Here is a 12051-nt window from a genome sequence, read left to right as displayed (position 1 = left end):
TGTCATTATCACCCTGATAGTCATCAACATGGTGTGTATCGATAGATTGCCTGCTGGCACATGGCATGATACTGATGTCAACGCACCCCCTACACAACCCATCTCTCCATGGACAATAGCCAGTTACACAGGTATGACCACCTGCAGCAATGCACCATGGTACCGACATATGTGTACGTGTGCATTACTGATGATAGCAGTGTCTGTGTGTTAATACACCTGTAGTTGGGAATTCCATGACAGCCTTCACAACCACCTCAACAGACATTGACATAGATGTTGCTTCAGCTGTATTGGACATGACATGTACCCTGTTACACTCCTCTCCCTAATGGCTACATGAGCTGGCAGTACCAGCACAACAGTGTTGTACAAATGGGTCGATAGCCATGGGAAACCCATTGAGGTCTGGCAAGTGTGTGTATGTGTGCATGTCTGCATATCTGTAGGGTACACCATTCTGAGACCACATATTCCTATTGCAGTACACATTGCCACACAGTAGTGAAGATACTGTTGTTGCTGCCCCTAGGTGAGGCATGGCAATGCAACACTCTACTATGCCTGTGGCATGTGCATTACATGCATATCCCTGTAGTACCACTGTTGTGATATACAATGAGTTGTATTGCAGTTGTGATCAATGTGTGATAGTGGGTATATCAGAGTGTCACCATGGGTTGAAGTGCGTACAATAACCAATGGGGGATGTGTGTCTTGTGTACACTATTACACCATGGTACACCCAGTATATGTCCCATGTACCTCTTTATGTTGACCAATGGCGCCATCACCCATACAGGTAAGTGACACCACAATACAGGTCAGTTACACAGGTGCTGTGTGCAATCTACCTGTAACACATTGGACACACAGACTAGTTAGTTATCACCAATAGGCCCAGATCTCTTGGATGCGTGTCTGCCTGTTATGTGTCTGTCAATGTGTGTATGATGTGTCACACTACGTATTATCCACATACAACCATTACATCACCAATTACCATACTGTACATGTCTGTGTATGTTCTGCAAGTAACATGTAAGCTGGTGCACACCTCAACCTACACTTTGTGTGGTGTGTGCAATGAAAGCCACACAGTTTGTTAGCACTACATACCTAGGTAGGGGGTCTAGTCAGAGTGTTACGAAGTAAGAGTGTGCGTGTATATGGATGGGTCTACAAAAGGTTGTAGATTACACATGTCCCAGCAGGCCACCTGTCTATGTGGCACAAGCACTGTTATAGAAACCTGTGACATGTGTGCAACTGTACTCCAGATATGTCACAGCCATGGTGTCACCACAGTGCCATAACCCATGTAGAATCTGACTGCAGCCCATCCTACTGCTGACACATGTACACCTACAACACATAGGGATAACATCATGAAGATCACAATCCCCCACTGTTACTAACAGCTGACATGCATCATAGCTGGATGTCTATACTACCTGACATGTATGCATTACACATTACTACTAACAACATATTATACTGCAGTACATTGCTGCACTGTATTGCAGTCACCGTGTGCATCAGAACCATATTAGCCTGTCCCTGCATCGATGTTATGGATGCCAGGGATGTGGCACAGGTATCATCATATGCACAGCGTGTGTTGGTGGTGTTCCATAGGCCGAGGGTAGTCCATACAGTTGACACTATGTGTGTGTGTGACGGGTTCAATTATTGGAACAGGGCATGCTGGTGTGGTGTGTGTCGGTATGGTGTCGACCTAGGTGTGTGCATAGTGTGTGGGTATGCATGCACACAGTTCTGCCATGTGGCTGCCCTATACAGGTGTTTTTGGACAGCTGCAAACCATACCTGACAGGGTGTGCAGTTCACTGCCTCCAGCCACGGACATGGTGACTGTGTCTGCCAGGGGTTCCATGGGCACATGCAGGTACAGGCCTCGAGGTGCTGCTCTCCCCTGATGATGACAGGTGTCTGCTGGAACCATGTCCTGCATGGGACTGGCCAGGGCCACGTGCATGAGACCTGCTTTGGTGTGCTGTTGACAGCACCCCCAGTGATGTGCTGGGGCTACTACTTCCACTACGGGAATGGCTTGGTGTCCTAGCATGCCCACTTCGACTGCCAGATGTTGGTGTATCATGGCTACATCCACACGGCCATTGCACCACTCCCACCAGGTGTTCGAGCACAGACATACCACAGTCGAAGAGGCCCACCATCTCACCCCACTGTCTATCCGTGATCTCGTTGTGTTCATGGAGGGCAGCAGCAAGTTCACAGATGTTGTCATTTATAGATGAGTAAGCAGCCATCTGCAGCCTCAGGCCCTGTCTGGTGTACATTTTCATATGTGCCTGTGCATCCATTATAGCCTTAAACATGTGCCTGGTGGTACCAGTTGTGGCACCTCTGCCAGGGGCAGGATGAACAGTGGCCTTACCATGAGCACCCTGGCACATCCGCCAATGTGGTGGCCTGCCGGACATCCACCTATGTCTGCTGTGGACAGACACAGCTGGCATGGTCACCACACTACCCTGTGCATTGCCACTAGCCACCAACTGTCCCTCAGCTATGGCCACTGGTGATGGGGTATGTATAGGCACAGAAACTGTGTGCGGGGGTGGGGTGGTTAAGAGGTGGATGTCAACTGTTGACACTGTGTTGACCCCTGACAAACCCACCTATGCCTCAAACATAGTCTCATCATTGTCAGTGTCTGCATGCACACCAACATCAGGTAGCCTGCAAGAGGGAACCTGACCCACCTCGCCACCTGTGGGGGGAAGATAGAAATGAGAATACAAATCCCAACCGGCTGCAGGTACACTATGGTGCCCAAAAATGCAACAATGAAATTAAAATAAGGCACCAAAGTTACACACTGAAGACTATCCACAGTAATTTTATTACAAAAAAAGAACAATAGGTGAGCGCTTTCACAACTCAATGTTGCTTCATCAGACAGTGTTGGTACAAGTCATGCTTGATTAAATACTTAAGCAATCAATGTAATTTCAAACACTTAAAGCAATACTATCAAATAATTAAATGCTGTTGGCACAAAACCATAGCAAGCTGTGTAATTAAAACAAACCTTAAAATCTATATCCATGTCTCTAGAAAAGACATAAATATCCATCATTACTATTATATATAAAAGACCATATATAAAAAAACTTTTCATAACTATTTTAGATAATTTAGTATAAAATACATAAACCTTAATAACACATTAAAACAAAAACTTATAATTAATGTTTAAGACGTCTTGCCTTGAGGCAAGGAACTAATGAGGTACAGCCATTCAAACCAGGGTATCTGTCTGCATTTAACTTAATAATCCATTTTTGTTTTAGTTCTTCTGTGTGGTTTTCTATATCCCCACCTCTATTTGTCCTTAATATTTGTTGTAAAACCAAAAATTTAAAGCAATGAGTGCTATTTGTGTTCAAAGTATGATTAGCTAGGGCTTTAGACTGCTTCTGATTCCGTATATCCCTTACATGTTCTAGTATTCTGTCTTTAAAAGTTCTGTTTGTCTTGCCTACATAATAGGCATGACATAATTGACAAAAACTGAAATAAATAACATCTGCACTCTTGCAATCATAATAATTCTTCGTATGTAATTTGAAATGTTTCACTGGATGGATGTACTCATTTTTAGTATAGATATACTGACAGGCTGCACAATTCCTGCATGGAAAAGTGCCCTGTCTATTAGAAAGGTTGTTTCTAAGGGGTTGGTATTCTTTATTACAGAGATGTTGCTTCAATGACACATTATTCTTGAAACTAAAGTTTGGTGTATCACCAATCATAGAAACAAGGCCTGGTGTTTCCTGTAATAAATGCCAATTTTTATTTATAATGTCTGTATACTTGTTAATATCACTTGCAAATCGGAAAACTACTCTAAACTTGTTCCTATCAATATCTGTATCATCAGATGTTCTTATATCAGTTCCATAAGAGCTCATATAAGGTTTACATCTTGTTGATCTAACTTTCCATGCTTCTGCTATCACATTGGTAATTTCTAAACTCGAATAACCTCTTGTTAGAAATTCACTTTGCAATTTATCCAAAGCAACTGCGGCCTCTTCATCATTATTGTGTAGACGTAAAGTTCTATATACTTGTCCTTTAAGGACATTCCTAGGTATGTGTCTCGGGTGCATACTAGACTTGTGGAGACAGGCATTAGTTCTTGTAGGTTTATAATAAATGCTAGGAAGATAGAAATGCACTTTAAAATCTGTCCAGCATTGCATAACAATACACACACACACACACACACACACACACACACACACACACACACACTCCGCCTTAATACCTACCTGTCTGTGATGGTACAGACAGTCCCATGTTTATTACACACACTCTACCTTAATACCTATTGGTCTGTGATGCTACAGACAGTCCCATGTTTATTCCCATACGATGCCCATCATACATCACACCTGGTGACATACGCTCATTAATGCCACTCATTAATGTCTCATTCCTCTAAATGCCTACAGAGATGACCACAACTCAAGACCTGTTACTCCATTAAGTCCATGCCCTGAGTGTAGTACTTTGTACATAGCCACACTGCTATCATTCAGTGTTCACCCTGTGTATGTTGGGATTTTCTGAACTTGGCCACTATATGTGAGGTGCTGATATGCTCCCTCCTTAATGTCACACACTGTACTGTCATGTATGTGTACGTATTGCTCAGTACATGGCTGAGATGCTGCACAAGCAACCTATCATGTGACAACTGTGATATATGTGTACACTCCCTGCTGTTGTCTAGTAATTCCACAATGCATCTGTAGTACTGCCTACATGGGCTGTCGTTCAACTCCCTGCTGTATGTGATATTGAGGGTATACCTGGTATCTACTTCCCCTCCGAATGCATGTTCCATGCTACAGACATTAGTAGGGTATCAGCTGTCTTGTGATTACATATCAGGCAAGTGTTCTTGTTTTGTGTCAGTCTGTGTCCATGTACTGCAAAGGGAAGTACTGCCATATGGAAAACTCCACAGTCACACATGTGTATACATGGCCACACACACATGTACACAGATATCCTACATGCAGCAACCTCCCTCAACTACACCACATTGAACCTACAGATGAAATGAACACACACACACAGGTGTGGTTGCACAATGATAGTACACACAATCCTCCCATTACCCAACTGTCAACATGCATAACATATGGTACACAACAGCATGCAGTGTAGCTTTAGTCAATCCATGCTAGCAACAGTATTCATGTGTGTGAGGCATGGCCTGTGTTAGTAGGTGACACCCGTTCCCCCTGGGGAACACTACACCCATGTATACAGTATTGCTGTGCACCTGTTATGCACCCTGCCATGTACTGTGCACCAAAACACACAGGTGTACATCCCATTGCTGCATGCGTAGTACTGTATCACTTATGTCAGCTGTAATGCTCACAGGCCCTATGTTTTTCAGCAAACAATACCTGGGATGATGTGTGGTCAGATGTCAGTCGTGAATGCTTGTTATGTGGTTTACAGATCTCTACATTAGCAGACCATGTATGAACAATCCACTAGTATTACATTGGCAACTGCCGGATTATACTGTGGCTATGGGGAGTCTACACACTCTTATTGATGTGCTGCACCATTCCTTGATCTGCCATGGGACAACAGCTCTACATATTTTAACAGTATATTAACCCTGATATGTGCCATATGTCCTGTACATCCGCATGCAGTGTCTACTAAAGGTGTTAGGTGTGCAGATGATGACTGCATTGCATACAGTCCTGTGTGTGCCTATGTATGCACACGATTATCATAATGTGTTGCTGCACCCATTTTTATGTGTACTACAGCAGTCACTATTCCTGCAAGGGGTATACTAGCATGGTCCATCTGCATTTGCTTGTGTATGGGCAGTCTGCCTACATATTTTCCCCAACTGTGCATGATTGCAAGGTCTACTCATAGGCACACTCCTTGGTGTTCACACACTGCAGTTACTATTTCTGTGGGTATAGAGGTACATCTGCCACATTTACTGACCCTGTGTGCAGATACAGCCATTCTTACCATCCCTATGGCTCCCTGCTGCAGTGCACTGATATGTCATACTGACAACCCCTCCCCACCTTCAGCCTTTTCACAGATGCTTGACAGATATGGACTACACATGTGTGTCAGTTTGCAGTGCACCATACACTCCACCACACGTATTACAGCCAAGTCCCAGCTAATTATGTGGACCACACTAATACATTATGCCATACTGTACATCTGTAACAGTTGCCATCGTAATACTGGTATATAATCTGTTGGTGCACTGTACAAGGATGATGATTCACATGTGTCCCTACTGTAGGCTATGTGTGCCACCATTATGTTAAACCCCTGTGGACACACTTCACAATGACAGGATGTTAGTTATCTCACAGCCATCTGACATACCTTTCCAATACCCCATCATGGTCACCAATGTGATGCAGTGCATTTCATAGCAACAATACGTGAACATGTACAGCATGCATTACAGGGTAGGTGTGTTAGATGTGTGCATGGCATATATCATAGCCATTACATGTCCTGTGTATTTGCAAGCATCAGTAGAAACCATACTCACCAGCCACAGGCTGCTGCCTTGGTGGTATCCCGGAGGAACCTGCATAAGAGTGTGAGCGATGCGATGTTAGTGGCCACAGCTGTGGCATTGCTACAGGGTGGGTGCAGCATTACACTACATCAACAGTTCAAGTCCACAATACTAGCAGTTATGCACATCTGTTCATTACTACTATGCAGCAAACAATATTTATGACATGTTAGATATGCATGATCTAAAAGGCAGATGTATAGATAGCTATGAAGAGGATGAGGAATGGAAAGGCTGTTGGTCCAAATGACATACCTGTGGTTGCTTGGAGGTGTTTAGGATACATGGCAGTGACATGTTTAACCAGGTTGTTTGATGGAATCTTGGAATGTGAGAGGATGCCCGATGAGTGGATGGAAGGTGTATTGGTACTGAATGTTAAGAATAAAGGTGGTGTGCAGAGCTGTAGTAACTACAGAGGGGTAATATTGACCATTCACAGCATGACATTATGGGACAGAGTAGTGGAAGCTGGTTTAAGACAGGGGTGAATAATAATGATCAGCAGTATGGTTCCATGCCAAGAAAGAGCACTACAGATGCAATGTTTGCTCTGAGAATGCTGATGTAGATGTACAGGGAATGTCAGAATGAGCTGCATTGCATCTTTGTGGACTTGGAGACAGCATATGACAGGGTGCCTAGATAGGGGTTGTGGTATTGTGTGAGGAAGTCAGGAGTGGGCGAGAATATGTTAGAGTGGTACAGCATATGTACATGGGTAGTGTGACAGCATTGACATCTGAAGTGGGGGTGACAGATGCCTTTCCAGTGGAGGTGGGATTACATCAAGGATCAGCTCTGAGCCCTTTCTTAGTTGTGGCGATGGACAGGTTGACAGTCAAGTTCAGACAGTCAGACAGTAGTCCCCGTGGACTATGATGTTTGCAGATGACAGTGTGATATGTAGGGAACAGGTTGAGGAGACCCTGGAGAGGTGGTGATATGCTCTAGAGAGGAGAGAAAGGAAGGTCAGCTGGACAATGACAGCATATCTGTGTGTGAATGAGAGGGAGGATTGGGGAATGGTGAGGATACAGGGCATAGAGTTGGCAAAGGTGGATGGGTCTAAATACTTGGGATCAATAGTTCAGAGTAATGGCAAGTGTGGAAGAGAGGTGAAGAAGAGAGTAAAGGCAGGGTTGAGTGTGTGGTGAAGTGTGTCAGGACTGATTTCTGCCTGACAAGTACCAGTAAGAGTGACAGAGAAGGTCTACAAGAGGGTAGTGAGACCAGCTGTGTTATATGGGTTGGAGACTGTGGCATTGACAAATAGGCGGGAATCATAGCTGGATGTGGCAGGGTTAAAGATGTTAAGATTTGCACTGGTTGTGACAAGGGTAGACAGGATTAAGGATAAGTATATTTAAGGGTCAGCCCAGATTGGACAGTTCTGAGTCAAAGCCAGACAGGCAAGATTGCGTTACTTTACACATGTGCTGAGGAGGGGAGCTGCTTATTTGTGGGAAACAGATGCTAAGGATGAAGCTGTCAGGTAAGAGGAGGAGAGGAAGGCCATAGTTAAGGTTTATGGAGGTGGTGAGACAGGACATGCAGGTGGTTGTTGTGACAGAGCAAGATGCAGACGGCAGGTAGAAATGGGAAGAGGTGATCCACTGTGGCAACCCCTAACCGGGAAAAGCCAAAGGAAGAAGATGATGCTCTACCTATACAGATGCATATGCAAAAGTGGTCTACTAATGTTCCCTGTGGTCTTACCTGCATGCTCCTCAGCTGGTGCGTAGGTAGCATCTACCTCCATAATGCTGTCTGGCAAGTTGCTATTGATTTCTATGGGTAGGTGCACCGAGGCCATTGAGCAGTTCTTCCACTCATGCCAGGGGGGGATGGTCTGCATGAACCACCCCTGTTGCAAGGTGATCCCCAGGACTGCAGCAGCACACCAACGGGCATTGCGAAGCAGGTCTGAGCAACGATGCTGGACCTGATCATACATTTGGTTATGGTGTCCAACATAACTGACCCTGTGGATTAGGTCATTCCACAGGGTGGTCCGCACCTACTGGTCCTCTGCTCCCCTTCCGAATAGTATGAGATAGTGGTTGGTGAGGTATCCAAGGATGACTTCCATTTCTCCAGTAGAGTATGGAGGAAGCCTCCCTATGTTCATGTTGCCTGAAAGACATAAAGATGGAAACAGGTCTGAGCAACTAATACAGCAAGGTTACAATAGTTTGTAATGCACATTTCTGTCCCCCACTTAAACTGCAGCAACAAACTATTCACACAACTCAGTAGGTATGACACACCTTAACTAACATCGGGATATATATGTATTGCATTGTAACACACTTTGTGCTATGTGTCTGTAGCCATGTTCCCTGAGTGGACACTGTAATTGCTGGTGTGTTACATACTATTCATCTGCATGGCATTGTCAGACCACTATGGTTCCATATATGCATGTGGTATGCTTGCTATGTGATTGCTGCACATCTGACATTCTGCGTTATTGGGAATATCTATGCATACTGTTTGACATGTTCCAGGATTGTGTAGACTATTACTACCCACATATGTTCTATAACAGTGACACAATAGCATGTTTAGGGGATATTTGCCAACAGAGCCACCTTCCAACACCATCTGGCCAAGTTACCAGGCCACCTCACATGTGGGACCCACCCTGGGGCCTAATAGTCCACACTACCTTCGGGTGGAACCTCCTCAGGAGATGGTGCCCCTCCGGGGGAATACACAGACATGCTCATGTAACCTGTGGTCAGGTTCAGGGTTTGGTGTATAGGGAGCTACACACAAACCAGGGGGATATGCTACAGCACCATGAGGCCCTCATGACACACTCATAGGGTCCACATGCTACTCCAGCTAAGCCTCCAGTCCAGGGACCTTTAGGTCCATGATGCTGCTGTTCTGACTGTCAATGGGTGGGAGCCTTGTTCCTATTGTGTCCATATGGGGGCTGATCTGGCTTCTGCATTATAGACAACTCTCATCATCCAGGGTGTTTGTCCACCACATGTGTCATATACCACCCCTGAAGGCTCTCTTCTCTATCTAACAACCCAAACAACCACCACAACTATACCTGCTATCCTTCCCCGAGTTCCCATTCCACCTTCACAGACAAGGACAATGAGGTCCCAACAAGGGGCTCACAAGTGACATACCTGTCCATGTCGCACATTGTTACTGCTGTAAAGTTGTGCGCATTGATATTTGTGATATCCCCTACCACATAGCATGCAGCACTGTGATGCAAACATATTGAAGATGTATATATCTACACGTGTGTGTGTTTGTATATATGTAGACACAGACATGTATATATCTCTATATATGTGTGTGTATATATATATATATATATATATATATATATATATATATATATATATATATTTATATAATTATGTTGTATATATCTGTTGATATATATACAGGCAGGTGTCTATATATCTGTAGACATACATGTAGATATATATATAAATACATGTATATATATCTTCAACTATACATACATGTGTGTATATATATATATATATATATATATATATATATATATATATATATATATATGTCTATACATACATGTACATGTATGTATATATATATATATATATATATATATATATATATATATATATATATATATATATATATGTATAAAAATATATGTCTGTACATACATGTACATGTATGTGTATATATATATATATATATATATATATATATATATATATATATGTCTATACATACATGTACATGTATGTATGTATGTATGTGTGTGTATATATCTATATATATATATATATATATATATGTAAATATATATATATATATATATATATATATATATATGTAAATACATATATCTATATATATATATATATATATATATATATGTGTGTGTGTTTGTGTATCTATGTATATATATATATATATATATATATATATATATATATATTTATCTACATATGTATATATCTATAGTTATATATAGCCATATATCTATATTTATATTGCACAGACAAACCTAACGAACAAAACACAGACACACACACACACATATATGTATATATATATATATATATATATATATATATATATATATATATATATATATATATATATAGCTATATAAATATTAATATGGGGTACATTCAGACATCAGGTCCACAATCTCTATCTCTCCTTTCTGCACAGCTGGGGTGTTCTGCCTTGCTACAACACAGACAAGTGCCACATATGGAGACAGCCTAACATTAGGAGGGTATATATATACAGACAGATTGCAGGTACACCTATTACACACCTATGGCATTTCAGCATGCTACATTAAACATTGCCCTGAGTATCCTGCTAGTGGTGGGTTCTGGAACCCACATATCCATTATTATGCCATTACCTCCACCACCGGCTATTGCCCACACTACTATACATGTTTTCCATTACACTACACACAGTATGATGGCTTATATCTTGTCAGTCAGTGCTGCTCTGCACAGTTGATGCCTGTGGCCCACTACGCACAGGGACAGACTCTAGTGTCCATAGCATTTGTTCAGCTCAACATCATTACAACAACAACACCTGCTGGCACATGTGCATACTTCAACCTCATCTGTCCCATTATTATGGCCCGAGTACTACCGTCAATTAAATGCATATATACTTTACATACCTGTTGTGTGACTCATGTCTCTTCACAAAGATCTTTTTGTGGGCCTAGTCTATTTGTTTTTGTTTTTTCTTTTTTTTTTTTTTCAGGTCTCTGTCTGAGTGTCTCTCTCCCTCTCTCTCTTTCTCTCCAGTAACTGGATTGAGCTGCTTTGAATAAATTGTAGCATGGCTTTTGTAGGGAGGCACAGATCAGATGATGGCCTCTGCACCAATCAGTGTCCTCCATTTGTTACCTGCATGGAGCATGCTGTGTAGTACTTCCAATTAACACTGTCATAGCACTGTCATAGCAACCCACTACTATAAATCCCTACATCATTTGGGCATGGTCCCTTTACCTTTCCTGTATGGTGGACATCCTTCCTGTGTGTGGGCAGCATTCTTACAGACAGCAGGTAGCACGACCTCTCAGAATTGGAATTGCAGTCTCAAGGCAGCTACATATTTGTATCAGGTTCAATAACTGCAGACACGGTATGAGTAGTGTTGGTATATGCATTGTATAGCACCAGTGTTGCAGGGTTTGTGTGTACATACTACTTTAATATGGTCTGCAGTCTGTCTGCATAGTTCTCATATATGGGCCTATGTTTTGTCTGTCCACCATACAGGTCGTGTGTTAGATATATCACTGGCAGTGTGTGCGTGTTGAGTGCTATCAGTAGGTGGCTACATCCATTTGTGTTTATGATGTCATTTTTATCTAAGTGTGTGTTGCAGAATATCCTGTAGCAACA

The sequence above is a fragment of the Protopterus annectens genome, chromosome 1.part0, assembly GCF_019279795.1.
Source record: "Protopterus annectens isolate FY-2018-M chromosome 1.part0, PAN1.0, whole genome shotgun sequence".
Taxonomy (NCBI): Eukaryota; Metazoa; Chordata; order Ceratodontiformes; family Protopteridae; genus Protopterus; species Protopterus annectens.
The sequence above is the reverse complement of the archived record's forward strand: the minus strand, read 5'-3'. Positions refer to the sequence as shown.